Genomic DNA, 14,015 nt, shown 5'->3' on the forward strand with positions numbered 1-14,015 from the left:
TGCAGACCTGAAGCTGCAACCCCAGAGTCGGCCACGACCTTTACCTTTACTAGGAAGTGTGTTGGCCAAGGGCTTTCCCTCACTCTCCACCCCTGAAGACAGACATTCCCCCAAAATGATGAATGTTTTCTTCTGAGCATGCAAGGCTCTACTGCTGTCCTTCCTTATTTCAAAAGGGAATTTGGCAATCTGGATTTATGTCTTGATTATCTCTCGTCACTGCATAATTATGTCTGTTGGCAGGAGTACCAGCAGCCGATATCTAGCCTGCCATGGTTCCTCCCCAGAAGTCCGCCCCTGGGTCTGATCTTGAGTGGCACCCAGGACCTGGTGCGAGAGGTGAGTGTTGTTGAGCCTGTTGGGAGCAGTGACCAAAGTGCTATGAAATGAAACAAACATGCAAATGGCCAGTTGCCAAGAAAATCCAATAGAGTCACATTTGACTTCAAAAGAAGAAACTTCCCCCAAATAAGTTGAAAGGCAAAGCCAGGAGCTCCTTGTCAGGAATGACAAGGTTCTACTCCCTGGTTGCAAAGCTGGTTTGAAGGGAATCCTCTGGTGGGCCTCCTTCCTGGTTCTGGTGCCCACCCACCCCCGACACATCCACTTTCATTTCCCACAATGCTCCAGAGCCATGCTATGTCTGGGATACTGTGATGAATTAAAATGGCCAGCTGCCAGTTTGTGGCCCAGGGAGAAGGTGGGTGCTGGGGTGTCTGCAGCTGTTCCAGAGTGGCAGGTGCTGAGAGATGACCTGCCCAGCTGGGGATCCTGCAGCAGGCTGGACCAGCTCCATACAAACGTGTTGCTGTTGCTCGTACTGTAGTCTTATAATGCCACCAGAGTATATGGTGCTACACAAGGAATGAGATTCTAGGCTTCTGCCCCATGGAGCTCAAATTCTGTGGAGCTAAAATTCTACCCAGGTTGCAGGTCAGGACCATCCCAGACTTTGAATTTTCAGGGCCCAGACTTGAGACCCAGGGCTGACCCCCCCCCCTGGTGACATCACAGGGGCAGGCCCCAGAGATGGAAAGTAATTGGGAGAGGGGAGCAGAGGACAGCAAATTCCTTCAGAGTGTCTGTACTGTAATTTGCAGTTGCTGGGATGAAGCTTGCAAGCTGCATGCACAGCACTCTTAATCATTTTTACCATGATCACTAAAGGCGTTCTCTCCTCCACCTGCCACCTGGAGGGGGCCAGGCAACCTGGAGACAGACCAGGAAAGGCAACGCAACACTCCAGGGAGAAAACAGGAAGTGGGGGCCGAACTGGGATGGAAGAGTTTCAGAGCTGTGATCCCTGGCTTTCTTGGACTTGGTTGCTTGAATGCCAGTAGCACATCACAACACTTGGGGTGGATGCTGGAACCTTATGGATGATGCCCTTTCTCCATCAACTCTGTGAGATAGCTGGCTGTTAAGCTCCCTTTTACAGGTGCACACCCACCTCCAGCAGTTATCGGATGGAAACAGAACCTACCAGCTGTAACATCCATAATATCAAGATATTGTTTCCTGCAGCCAGCGAGAGACGTTAATGGAGGCAACATCCTATCTGCTTATTGACTCTGCCATAGCCTGTTGTCTGTTGCTTTAAAAGGCAAGGACTGCCTTTCTCTCTGGGTGAAAGGCAGAGCAGAAGGCAAATACTCTTTTCCTAATGCACTTTGTTCTCAGTTGTTCAAAAGATGCCTCCATAGCTGCAACATGGAATATGGCAACCTCTTGGTGCCTTATTGTTCATAGGCTGGAATCTGGGCACATGCGCACCACAGGCAAGATGCAGTCCACCCCCTCACTTAGAAAATGAACTCCAGCAGCTCCTGCCAACAAGAAAAAGAAGGCGGCAAAACCAGGGGTTTCAGGGTGCCAGAACTGTCTCAGGCAAACAGGAGCAAATGCAGAGGAGGCGCTGAGAGCGTGGCCTGCCCAAGGTCACATAGTGCACCCACAGTCGAGGCAGCGGGAGACTCCATCTGCATCCATGGAGCTGCGCGGCTGCCGAGAAGCGAAGCAAGCCCAGCCTAGGTCTGGACAGTTCTCCACCACAACAACCTCGCCCCATTGCTAAGATTACCTGGGCAGCCATCCCGAAGGCCGTTTCAAACAATGGTTCCAGCTAAGCCATTCAGAGCTCGCTTGGCGAGTTGCTTAGGATCCATCCAGCGTAGCCTCAACACGATGCCGTGAGTTATGAGAAGCGGCTCTTCCGTCCCAGTGGAGAAAGCTCAATAATTCATGCTGCATGTCGGTGGCTTTGCCCTTCGAGTCCCAGGGAGGTGAGTATTGGCTGCTTCTCCAGATAAGAGTGAGAAACCGGACCTTCCTAGAGATTATATTGCAGCCACTGCTGATCTTTGATTAGCCACAGGTACATTACAGGCTGAGCATGGAAATAAGCCAGAGATCACAAAAGGGATCGAGCTGAAAATGTCACTCTTCCCTCGTGACACCCCCCTCCCTCCCATCGCCCACCACCCCAAATCACTGGAACCAACAGAGGCCAGTGTGCTTTTTGGAGCTCAGAAGCCAAGGAAGCCCAACTAAGCCACAGCCTTCATGGTGAATAATGCATAGCTGGTGAGCAAAGTCACAGGATCTCTTGCCAAGTTGGGTCCAAGGCAGGCGGTGCTTAAAAATTAAAAGTGCAGAGAACTGGGCTAACAATAAGACCAAGAAGTTAATGTTTAATGTGCTCAATAACTCACAAGACATGATAATTCTGACTCCCGCTTCTCACCTGGGGAAGTGAATTTACAAAAGGAATGTCTGCAAATCTTTTTTCACTCTTAAACTCAGATGATGCCCAATCCAATTTGTATTATCATGGACACAGACCAGCCTCTAAGTTACAGGCAATTACAAATGCAATTTGCAATTTACAGACCAGTAGAAGACTATTAGGAACTATCAGCACAGCAAACGACTAAGATAGGCATGTGCTTTGTCACACATTCAGTGGATTGCTGCATTGCTAGCGTGCTTGGTAAAGAGATTTAATATTCCAGTTCCTAGTAATGCTTGCTGATGCCCTGAATTTTGCCACTTTAGTAGTGATTTGTTTACAGCACCTGACAAAAGGACAGCGGTAAAATTACCTGATCTGCCTAGGAATTTAGTTAAAATGGGTGTAATACCTGAAAGCTGTTAAATGGAAGATAGAGCAGGCTTGTCTTTTCCTGCTCCAGAGGGCAGGATGGGGACCAATGGATGTTTCATGTTTTATTTTGTTGGAAGGCGCCCAGAGTGGCTGGGGCAACATATAAATAAATTGTTGTTATTGTTATTGTTAAAATGGCAAGAAATGTGATTCCAACTAAACATCAGGAAGATCTTACTTGTGGTAAGAGTGGAATGGTCTCCTTCAAGAGGTTGTAGACTCTCCTTCCTTGCATTGCAGGGATTGGACTAGATCACAATCAGGATCCCTTCCAACTCTATGAGTCTTCAAATTTTCTACGATTCTACAATTCTATGACTCTACAAATTTTCAGGTGTAAATAGTACAGAGGGAGTCCAATTTTGATTCAGAAAACTGTCAAACAGCTCTTACTGTCAGAAAGTTCTTCCTGATGTTTAGTCTGAATCTCCTTTCTTGTAACTTGAAGCCATGGGTTTGAGTCCTAACCTCCAGAGCAGGAGAAAACAAGCTTGCTGCATCTTCCATGTGACAGCCCTTGAGATATCTGAAGATGGCTATCATATCTCTTCTCAGTCTCCTCTTTTCTAGGATAAACATCAGCAGCTACTTCAACTGATCCTCTGCACACCTTCCAGCTTATCAACATCTTTCTTAAATTGTGGTGCCTAGAATCATCGGTATAGCCAAGATTTTTGTTAGGGGGCAGGCTTTTGTTTGGGGGGGTGCAGAACCTCAGATTTGTATTGATTTGTATTGATTTAGGGGGGCAGCTGCCCCCCTACCCTTCCTTGGCTATGCCCATGCCCAGAATTGGACACAGTATTCCAGGTGTGGTCTGACCAAGGCAGAATAGAGGGGTTCTATTACTTCTCTTCATCTGGACACTAGACTTCTGTTGATGCAGCCGAGAATAGCATTAGCTTTTTCTGCATCTGCATCACACTGTTGACTCATGTTAAGCTTGTGGTCCACCAAGACCTCCGGATCTTTTTTATATGTACTGCTAGTAAGCCAGGTGTTCCCCATCCTATATTTGTTTATCTGGTTCTTCCTGCCTAAGTGCAGAACCTGACATTTGTCCCTATTGAAATTCATTTTGTTAGCTTGCGCCCAGTTCTCCAATTTGTTGAGGTCATTTTGAATTTGGAATCTGTCTTCTGTGGCATTAGCTCCCCCTCCCAGTTTGGTGTCATCTGCAAATTGGATAAACATCCCCTCAATTCCTTCATCCAAGTCGTTTATAAAGTCGTTGAACAACAGTGGGCCCAGAACAGAGCCCTGCATCACCCCATTTATTACTTTTTTCCTGGATGATGAGGAACCAATAATGAGTACTCTTTGGGTTTGGTCAGTCAACCTGCTACAAATCCACCTGTTACCTCATTCAACCCACATTTTACCAGCTTCATCACAAGAATATCATGGGGAACTTTGTCAAAAGCCTTGCTGAAATCAAGATATACTACATCCACAGCATTCCCCAGATCCACCAAGCTTGTGATTCCACCAAAGAAAGAAACTAGATTTCTTTTCAGGCAAGAAAAGTGTACCAGAATTTACATAGAATCTTAGAGTTGGAAGGGACCCCAAGGGTCATCTAGTCCAACCCCCTGCAATGCAGAAATCTCAGCTAAAGCATCCATGACAGAGGGCCATCCAACCTCTGTTTAAAAACCTACAAGGAAGGAGAGCCCACAAACTCTCGTGGGAGTCTGTTCCACTACCAAACAGCTCTTACTGTCAGAAAGTTTTCCCTGATGCTTAGTTGGGATTTCCTTTCTTGCAACTTGAAGCCATTGGGTCGAGTCCTGCCCTCCAGAGCAGGAGAAAACAAGCATGCTCCCTCCTCCATGAGACAGCCCTTGAGATATTTGAAGATGGCTATCAAATCTCCCCTCAGTCTCTTCTCTTCCAGGCTAAACATACCCAGCTCCTTCAAGCACTCCTCATAAGCAGGGGCGGAGGAAGAGGGGGCGGTGGGGGCGGGCCGCCCCAGGTGTCACCACTGAGGGGTGTGACAAAATGCCGGGCGGCACTCGCCGTGGGGCTTGCACCCGTGCCTGAGCTATGCATCTCTCCTGAGCGAGATGTGGTGGCTTGGGTGCACCACTGCCCAAATGGTCCACCCGCTGCCTCCCGCCGCCCCAGCTGTAGGGCGGCTGAATGGGAGGAGGCAGGCAGACTCCTCGGAGGCCCCACGGAGCCAGCTGGTCCCGCCTTCAGGCACACCGCCCCAGGCACCCGATCGGCTTGCTCCACTGCTACTCATAAGGCTTGGTTGATCCCTTGATCCTCTTGCTTGCCCTCCTCTGCACACCCTCCAGCTTCTCAACATCCTTCTTACATTGTGGTGCCCAGAACTGGACACAGTGTTCCAGGTGTGGTCTGGAATAGAGTGGGACCATGACTTCCCTTGGCCTAGACCAGGGGTCTGCAACCTTTAAGACAAAAAGAGCCACTTGGACTCGTTTCCGAAGGGAGAAAAAAAACTGGGAGCTGCAAAACAAGCCAAATGTAAATAACCACACATTCTTCCCCTTCCCCCATTCTCTCTCTTTTCCCTGAGTCTATTTCAGATAGCAAAGAGGGGTATGGTACCTCTCATATCCATTTTTTGCAAAGCACCATGTGCATAGAGGGCATTATACAAATTAATACATAGAAAAGTGTCTGTCCCTCCCTGCAGTTCAACTCCCTCTCTTTTTACTAACAGTACATATCCATTCCTTCTGCTGGTGCAACTTTCTCATCATTTCTACATAGCAGCATTTATAAATCAGTGCCAGAGAAACTGGGTGAAAGGAAGGTGAGAGGGAAGAGATATGAATATTTATATGTGTATATGTATACATACATACACCTACACAATTACAGGTTTGAAGCCAACTTAAAATAAGCAAAGGAATCTGTAGTGCTTTCCATGGGATCCGGGGACATGTCAGCTAATACTCTTCCCTTTCTTCGTCATTTGCTTGTCTCTGCAGCAAATCTCAAGGGGAAGGGAGAAGGGCAGGAATTGCATAGGCAGGAGAGAACGGGGGAAATCCCACATGCAGGATTTTGGTGCCTAACAGCCCCCCTCCCTCTGCAATTGCTCTCATGCTCCCCCCGCCTCTCCTGCTGGCTACCTCTGGACCCCCTCCTCGTCACTGACGTTATTCACCCCTTCCTCCCTGACAGGGAGGGCGGGCCCATTTTGTGGTTCACCTCAGGTGCTCTCCCTCAACTCGGCGGCCACTCAGAAGCAAGGCACGGAAAAAGATCCCGAAGCACCACTGCCACCCCCCCCACACACCCCGCCCTGCCATCTCGAGCGCTCTCTCTCTCTCCCCCTCACCTCAGGTGCCTCGCGCGCGGGGCTGAGGATAGCGTGGCCTGGGTGGGCGGGGGAAGCTATGAGCCATGAAGCCGCCTGGCAGAACTTCCCTCCGGCGGCAGAAGCAGCAGCAGCCCTTCTCTGGCCGCCGCCGCCTCTCGAGCTCCGCTGCTGCCGCTGCCTTGCTTTGCCCGGCTCGGCTGCCCAGCTCCATCCCCCTCCTCTTTCTGGCGCTTCTGCTTTTCTGCTCAGGGTCCCCGAGGATCTGCGGAGGTGCAAAGGTGCAAAAGAGCCGCATGCGGCTCCGGAGCCGCGGGTTGCCGACCTCTGGCCTAGACACTAGACTTCTGTTGCTGCAGCCTAGAATAGCATTAGCTTTTTTTGCTGCTTCCTCACATGGTTGACTCATGTTCAGCTAGTGGTCCACTAAGACCCCAATATTCTTTTCACGTGTACTGCTAGTAAGCCAGTGTAAAGGGCACACATGGTGTAAATGCATATATAAGTGAAGATAACATAAAAAAATTATAGGAGGAGGAACTGTTTTGCAAAGATGTGTATAGTAGGCTAAATTGCAGGAGAAAACTGCACTAAAGTGCTAGTGAATTTCATGAGGAGTATTTTTAAAAACATTTGCAAACCAATGTGGAGAACTAAACAGATGACTACAAAAATGAGAAGCTGAGGAGGGTTTCCCTCAAAAGATAACCCCTACCTGCAAACAACCCCCCTAAAATCATACAACAGCAACACCTCAACAATGACCCCAAATTGTTTTTTAAAAGAGAAATTTAAAAAATAAGTGGAAGAGGCAGGGTGCCTTGTTGGGCTCCAGGGGGGATGATTTCTCAGAGATTTGCAATGCCCATGGGCACATGTTGGGAACCCCTGTTTTTTATGTATTTGATTTTTATTTTCCTGGAGGCCCCCCAAAAGACATTATGAGAACCTGTATTCCCACACATGAACAACTAACAGCAGTATACATCTGTAAAACACATTCTTATTAAGTGATCCACAAGTTAATGTAAACCTTTGGGACTGGTCTTTGGTTTTCTGGAGAATTTCTGAACAAAATAAAGCTCCCCCTTTCTCCCGCCAAGGTGTCCCTTTGTGCTTTGTTCCTCTAGCTGGTCTTAACTTGTGGATCAATCTTCCCATAAGGGCAAGAGGCTATCCTCTTTTGTACCAGGGATTCAGGGCTGCACCTTTTAAGTCATTCCGGAATGCAGCTATAACCATTTATGCTGCCCCTAAGAGAAATCCCAGTTAGTGATTTATCCACCTAGTCCTGATTCTCATTTAAATACAGATTCAGTAATGCAAGGGCTGCAGACTTTGCGACATGCTGTTGAGTAATTTTACTTAATTCATTACTATCTAGATGGCTTCCCCTTTCCTCAATTTAATCCCCACAACAACCCTGCAAGGTAGGTCAGGCTTAGAAGCAGTGACTGGCCCCCAAGGCTGCCCAGTGAGCTTCATGGCCAAGTGAGGATTTGAACCCTGGTCCCTGCCAGGTTTTAGTCTGACACTCTAGTCTAACCGCTACACAGCACTAGCTCTATTTCATTAAACCCTGAGTAAAATACTTGTTGACACTTTAAACACTTGCTCATTAAACACTTGTTCCCCCCAATCTGCCACCTTCGGACATGCCCACCACAAGTGCCTATAGCTGCCTCTCTCCCAGCCCCTCGCCAGGACACAGAGCCCCCATTCTAAGGCTTTGCTGGTTGTACTTTTGCTCTTGGGAGGTGGGGTTCTTAGAAGCCAGATGCCTAAGGAAAGTGCTTCAGACCCCACGCCTCATCCTCTTTTCTGCCATGCTCCCTTTAGGGCGATGGGCCAAGCGCCACTCTGGAACCTGCAGCATTTTTCTGGCAAATGCTCTAATTATTCCTATTGCGTTTTACAGCCTGCATTCAGCTCCATGCCATCCTACCTCCATGCAGAGAGATCTCCGACCCGTTATTCTTTCCAGGAGTTCGGATTCCTGCCTTGCTCTGACATGATGAATGACTTTTGAGCAATCTGATACGTGCCGTGCCCCTCCGTCTTGCACACCCATTCCATTGCCAGTTGTCTTAAATGACCAGATCCGAACGGCATTGTTTGCAGTCAGACAAAATGGAAAGAGGAATTCCTTACCACATGCCTGGATGTCTCTTGTTCGAATTTAATTGAATTCTTGCTTGTGCTAAAACAGCCATCAATTATTCAAGGCCGCATTCATTAATTCTAAATATTACAAGTAATAAGTGGGGTGTTATTGCACCGTTAAGGATTCAGGCAGATAAATGCACCTGCTTGTTGCATTTTAATCCTGCATATTTGATCAGTCATCAAGCCTGGAAAGGATTTAGCCTGCTGCAGCTCATGAGAGATGGGAAATGGATATTTATTTTACAGAGAGCTAGTTACCAATCTAGTCAACAGTGTGATGCAGCAGCAAAAAAGAGAGAAATGAATGCTGTTCTAGAGTGCAACAACAGAAGAATATAATGTCCAGATCAAGGGAAATAACAGTATCTCTCTCTTCTGCCTTGGTCAGACCCCGCCTAGAACAACACTGTGTTCAGTTCAAGGAAGGCATTGGCAATCTGGAAGGTGTGTAGAGGATGGCAACCAGGATGATCCAGGGTTTGGAAACCAAGGTGGAATCTACACACATATAAAAAGCGTTCTGAAAATGCTTTTTTAAAACCGTTTTTTAAAAATACATTGAATTTTCAATAAGGCTCACCATCACCATCCAGTGTCACACTTAAAACATTTTATGTGCAGCTGTATAGCTGAGTTCCAAGCCTTAAGAGGAACAGCTGAGGGAGCTGAGTATGTTTAGCCTGGAGTCTGGAGAAGAGGAGACGGAGAGGAGATATGATGGCCATCTTCAAATATCCCAAAGGCTGTTACACAGAAGATGGAGCAAGCGTGTTTTCTCCTGCTCTGGAGGGTAGGACTCAAACCCGTGGCTTCAAGTTACAAGAAAGGAGATTCAGACTAAACATCAGGAAGAACTTTCTGCCAGTAACATTGGTTTGACAGTGGAACTGTTTCCTTCCACTCAGGGTCCCTTCCACCTCTACAATTCTATGATTCTATTATCACTAGCATTGCTTAAAAGAGTAAATAAAACACACAGAGGTCCCATTGGCAAGAGGGGAAATCTTTACTTACGGTGTTTCCATCTTTATGAGATCGGCTGCCTTGTGCATTTTTCCTGACTATCTGTTAGTCTGAGCCCTGCCCTCTGCTGATGGGGGGACTGCAAGGTATACACAAGACTGACTTAGTGACACAAGAGAGCATCCTCAGAAGACAATGTCCACCACAAACACCCCCCTCTGTGCTAGAATGCCGGCTTTCCTAAATACTAATTCAACAAGCACATTAAATCTTATCAAGTCTGCAAGTTAGTATTGTAATAAATGAAAATCTGCCCTTATTCCCTTATGGGGGAATAAGAGCCCTTATAGAGTCTTTTGCAGGTTCTCCATCGGTCGGAGAAAATAACAGCCCAACCAGAGAATATTGAGAAGCAAAGCAGCTGAAAAGCCTGATCTTTATTCAACTGTTGCAATAGGATGCTCCCCTCACACACAGGAAAGGAGGAGGACCCCAAACAAAGGTGTGCCCGCCCTTATATAGACATTTTTAATTGCCTGCCCTGGAGTCCAAGACCACCCTCAGAAACATCATACCTACATCACAGAAAGGGTGTAGCTCAAGAGAAATCTGAGTTCGTTGTTTACCTCCTGTCTGGCAGGTTACCTGTTAATGCTCACTTGATTGGATGCCCTGGGGAGCCTGGCCAGTCTTTTGTAATGATAACTACTTAGTTCCTGAGCCAGGTCACAGGCTCACCCTATTCATACACAGACATACCCTTAAGACAGGATTTGTGAATGAAAAGATAATGGAGAGGCTTTTCCATTTTCCTTGACCTTGCAGAGAAATCATTTGGTCAGTTTGGGAGTCAAAATGGTTTCCAGGCTGTTTTCCTGTGCTGCTTCAGACATGTGCCACTGTATTCTGCTCTGGTCAGACCACACCTGGAGTACTGTGTCCAGTTCTGGGCACCACAATTCAAGAAGGACACTGACAAACTGGAACGTGTCCAGAGGAGGGCAACCAAAATGGTCAAAGGCCTGGAAACGATGCCTTATGAGGAACGGCTAAGGGAGCTGGGTATGTTTAGCCTGGAGAAGAGGAGGTTAAGGGGTGATATGATAGCCATGTTCAAATATATAAAAGGATGTCACATAGAGGAGGGAGAAAGGTTGTTTTCTGCTGCTCCAGAGAAGCGGACACGGAGCAATGGAGCCAAACTACAAGAAAGAAGATTCCACCTAAACATTAGGAAGAACTTCCTGACAGTAAGAGCTGTTCGACAGTGGAATTTGCTGCCAAGGAGTGTGGTGGAGTCTCCTACTTTGGAGGTCTTTAAGCAGAGGCTTGACAACCATATGTCAGGAGTGCTCTGATGGTGTTTCCTGCTTGGCAGGGGGTTGGACTCGATGGCCCTTGTGGTCTCTTCCAACTCTATGATTCTATGTGGTTCATATATTTATGTACGTGTTTGCTTGGTACACTTATGAACATTTATTATATATAGACCTGAATTTCTGGAGAAATTGTAAATGAATCCAGTTATCATCACTGGTCCTGCTGTAAGGAAAGGTACGATTAGCTCTTTACATTGACGCCCCCCCACCCAAATATACTCCTCAAATATACTTAGAAGAGACAGCTTATGTTACAACCTGCGATTGTGGGAAACCAGAGCCTAGACTTCCCATTTAGGGTTTTTAATGTTGCAATTCTTAACACCCTTTGCGGAGAGGGGGACCCTGCTTTCCAATACTCATGCACAGAAATGAGCACACATCTGGAGAGGATTTCATCAGAGTCACCCAAGCTGGCCTTTGCTGTGGGAGAGCATCCTTGGGGGCTGAGGAGAAGCCCCTGTGTCCTGCCAATCACCTTGGAGGGACTCTGGAGAGGAAGAGCAGAAAGAGATGTAACGTCACGCAATCCTGTTCCTTTGGCTTGTGTCTGCTTGCAGCATCTGTTCCAGATCAGGACTCTGTCCCTTTCTGCCTCCCTTCTGACATGCCCCTCCTGAAGAATGTGGCAGCCCAACATCAGCTGAGGTCTGAATGAGCTCATTGTTGCCCCTGTTATTCTGGTCATAATCTCCAACTCTCTTTCCTGGATTTTTTTTTGGTGGGGGGACAACGACAAAGGTGACAACAGAGATTAAGCCCTCTGCGGGGCTGCTATACCTTCACTCTTACTTTTGTGAATACTTCTCATCTTTTAGGTTTTTTTTAAAGACTATCATTTAGAGCTGGGCTGTAACAAAAGCTTTGCAAAAACAGAGGTCTTCTCAGCAAGCATTTGCTCTTGGGCTGCCTGAACTGCCAAGCCTCTCAGCCTAGGACTGTCCAGGGGAAGGGGCTGTTTTTGGCGCTCATTGCTAATGGGAAATAGAAATCACAGGGCCTTGTGAAACTGAAGCATGCATGAGTTCAGAAAATGTTCTGGGACTTCTTCAGATCTTAACATTCACCAGAGGTGGGGTAGAAATTTGGTTTGGTTTGCATTTTAATGTGGACTGGTCTCATTCTCAAAACAATATGCAAACCAGAGTGCAGCTTGCCTTTAAAATTTGCACTTCTCCAGATTTTACAGTGCAGAAAAATGTGTTCAAACATGCATATTTATGGGACAATTTAATTTTTTCTTTATTATTAAAAGCTAAAATAACATTTAAACTGTATTATATTTGGGGGAAATTCTTTTTAAAATGTGTTATATTAGGCAAAATCACATGCAAAGGTGTGTTTATTAGGAGGAAGAGAGTTTTAATGTTTAAAAGTTCAACATATATAGATATTTAACACAAATGAATGTGGAAATGTGTTGGACTGGAAATACTGGAAAATGAAAAATTTAGAGAAACGTAAATTGACAGATCTAACCATCCCTGCCATCCACCTTGAATTACAATGGAAGCATTTACAATGGAATTACAATGGAAGGTTGCAGGCAGCTTTACCTGCAGCAATTGCATGTTGATTGCCCTTTTAAAAGACAAAGTTCAGCAACTGGAGGAACGTGTAGCTACGCTCCAAAGAATCAGAGAGCTGGAGCTCTTCTTGGAAGCAACAGAGCACACCGTCTCCACCAGAGAGGAGACAGGGGACTCCCCTGAGAAGGAGGATAGTTCAGCAACACAGGAGCCAGATATATGGAGAAACGTGACTCAAAGAAGTAGGAGGCCCAGGGTTCACTCTGATTGTTTAGAAATACACAATCGCTTTGAGGTCCTCTCCCCTAGCATGGAAGACGAAGAGCAGACTCCATTTGAGGATCTCTCCCTCATTACAGTCGATCAGGTATATGAAGACGAGCAGCAAAGTCAGTCCTCAGGGAATGTGCAGGCGACCTTGGAACAGCCAGCTCACAGAAGAACCCCGACCAAACCCAAGAGGAGGCGTGTAGTGGTGATAGGGGATTCCCTACTGAGGGGAACAGAAGCAGTGATCTGTGGGCCTGACAAGATGTCTCGGGAAGTATGCTGTCTCCCCGGGGCTAAGATCCAAGATGTAACTGAACGACTGCAAAAAATCATAAAACCCACTGACGAATACCCCTTCCTCTTGGTTCATGTGGGAACCAATGACACTGCAAGCAATAGCCTCCAGAAGATCAAAAGAGACTACGAGGCTCTCGGCAGGAAATTGAAGCAACTAAATGCACAAATTGTCATCTCGTCTGTCCTCCCAGTTGAACGACGTGGCCCAGGGAGAGAGGGGAAAATAGTGGAAGTGAACAGCTGGCTTCGCAAATGGTGTAAACAGGAACGGTTTGGATTCTTAGATCACGGACTGCAGTTTCTTGAAGATGGACTTCTGGCAAGTGATGGGCTGCACCTCACAACGGTTGGGAGAAATGTTTTTGCCAAAAATCTCAGAAACCTCATCAGGAGGGCTTTAAACTGACTAATGTGGGGGAGGGAGACAGTGCTCCTGAAGGTAGGAGTCTATCAATTAATGAAGATGATCATCCAAATGTCATAGACCAAATGGAGATGTATTCAAGTCTCCAGGGCCAGATGAACTGCATCCAAGAGTATTAAAAGAACTGGCAGATGTGATCTCAGAACCACTGGCAGTCATCTTTGAGAATTCCTGGAGAACAGGCGAAGTCCCGGCAGACTGGAGGAGGGCAAATGTTGTCCCTATTTTCAAAAAGGGGAAAAGAGAGGACCCAAATAATTACCGCCCAGTCAGTCTGACATCAATAGCAGGGAAGATTCTGGAACAGATCATTAAGCAAACAGTCTGTGAGCACCTAGAAAGGAATGCTGTGATCACCAATAGTCAGCATGGATTTCTGAAAAATAAGTCATGTCAGACTAACCTGATCTCGTTTTTTGACAGAATTACAAGCCTGGTAGATGAAGGGAACGCAGTGGATGTAGCCTACCTTGATTTCAGCAAGGCATTTGACAAGGTGCCCCATGATATTCTTGTAAAGAAGCTG

The 14,015-nt window shown here is 46.7% G+C and overlaps 1 protein-coding gene across 4 annotated transcripts in view; it reads left to right on the forward strand.

Moving 5' to 3' along the window:
* The window catches only part of FOXN4 (forkhead box N4), a 52,326-nt gene that overhangs the window by 1,343 nt on the left and 36,968 nt on the right, over nt 1-14,015 (forward strand). For all 4 annotated transcript variants that reach the window (XM_083470962.1, XM_083470965.1, XM_083470966.1 and 1 more), the window contains exon 2: nt 244-339. The gene's annotated coding sequence lies outside the window, so the exon portion shown is untranslated. The remainder of the gene's footprint in view (nt 1-243; nt 340-14,015) is intronic.

Source organism: Podarcis liolepis (genome assembly GCF_965112155.1).
Source record: "Podarcis liolepis genome assembly, chromosome: 13".
NCBI lineage: Eukaryota > Metazoa > Chordata > Lepidosauria > Squamata > Lacertidae > Podarcis > Podarcis liolepis.